Source organism: Myotis davidii, unplaced genomic scaffold, assembly GCF_000327345.1.
Source record: "Myotis davidii unplaced genomic scaffold, ASM32734v1 scaffold807, whole genome shotgun sequence".
In the NCBI taxonomy this organism is placed as follows: Eukaryota; Metazoa; Chordata; class Mammalia; order Chiroptera; family Vespertilionidae; genus Myotis; species Myotis davidii.
Genome location: NW_006298272.1, coordinates 1,019,367 through 1,020,943, shown reverse-complemented (window position 1 = coordinate 1,020,943; position 1,577 = coordinate 1,019,367). Strand labels below are relative to the sequence as shown.

At 60.3% G+C, this 1,577-nt stretch overlaps 1 protein-coding gene across 1 annotated transcript in view; it reads left to right on the top strand.

Annotated features, from left to right (window-relative positions):
- Positions 1–1,577, top strand: part of CSMD1 (CUB and Sushi multiple domains 1) — a 710,708-nt gene that overhangs the window by 538,641 nt on the left and 170,490 nt on the right. The gene's annotated exons all lie outside the window — the stretch shown is intronic.

The following is a 1,577-nucleotide window of genomic DNA, read 5'->3' as shown; positions in this document are numbered from 1 at the left end:
TTATGAATGTGGGTGTGGGGGGGTGGGGGGCGGGTATGGGGTGTGTGGTTGTGTGCATGTTTATAGGGGGTGTGGTGGTGTGTGGTCGTGTAAGTGTGAGGTCTCTGTGTGCGGGTGTGGTTGTGTGCATGTGTGGAGTGTGTGCATGTGTGTGTGGGGAGTGGTTGTGTGCATGTGTGTGGAGTGTGTGCATGTGTGTGTGGGGAGTGGTTGTGTGCATGTGTGTGGAGTGTGTGCATGTGTGTGTGGGGAGTGGTTGTGTGCGTGTGTGGGGAGTGTGTGCATGTGTGTGGGGGTGTGGTTGTGTGCGTGTATGTGGGGGTGTAGCCATGTGCATGTATATGGGGTGTGTGTGCATGTGTGTGGGTTGTGTGTGTGTGAGTGTGGGGTGTGTGGTGGTGTGTAGTTGTGTGCATGTGTGTGGGTTGTGTGTGTGCATGTGTGTGGGGGGGTGTAGTTGTGTGCATGTGTGTGGGTTGTGTGTGTGCATGTGTGGGGGGGTGTGGTTGTGTGCATGCATATGGGGGTGCATGTGTGTGGGTTGTATGTGAGTGTGGGGTGTGGTGGTATATAGTATGCATGTGCGTGGGTTGTATGTGTATGAGTGTGGGGTGTGTGTTGAGTGTGTGGTTGTGTGTGTGATGAGAGATAAGTGGCTGAGAAATAACTGATTGGTTGGTGGGAAGCGAGAGGACAGACACACCTGGTGGCCCCCACGGGACTCGACTCTGCAGATCCTCAGTGGAGAAGTGTGGGTGTCACTGTCTTTCCCACAAGCCCCCGCGCTCCTGGCCGGCATTTCACCCGCCTCCGGGGACACTGGCCTCACTGGAGGCGCCTTGGGGACCCTGTGCCCGGTCATTTCGGGTCCTGCCCTCCAGCGAGGTCCGTGCCGCATCTCAGCTTGGGGTGAAGACTTTCAAACAGGCGCCCCGCCCCCCACACTTTCAACGGACGGACACGCGGCTCAGTGGCCCAAGCAGTGACGTCGGCTGCAGTTGTGCCGGAGACGGACACGGCGCTGTGGCTCTGGATGGGCACAGACGCGCTGTTAGGACCTGCGTTTTGGGGCTGAGTCCCCCAGCGCAGCAACACGCGGGCATCGTCTCATTTACCCCGAGTCCTCACCTTCCTCCTGCGAGGCGCGGAGCTCCCAGCAGCCGGGGGAATATCGCCCATTAGGTGCCCACAGCCCCTGCCGCCACTGACAATAGGCGGGAGCGGCCCGGCCCGAGGTCCACAGCAGAGGGGGCAGCACACAGCTTCCCGCCCAGCATCGCCTCTAGGAGTTTGTGCCACGTGCGGTCCCTCAGCGACGCTGTGAGAGGAGGGGGAGCTGCCCTCAGCAATTAGAAATCGTAAAATACTAGTAGCTTCCCACCGTTAGAGAGGCAGCTGTGAAAGGACTGTCTTCCTTGGTGATGAGTCCCTTAAAACACTCACGCTGAGGCCGCTCACGGCAGGTGGAGCAGGGCTCACCCGCGGCACGGGGGTGGGGAAGGCACCTGTGTGCGTCGGTCACTGCCCCTCGCGGCCGGCCGGTCGCCCTCTCCTGAACGGGCCGGAGCGTCTGCCCG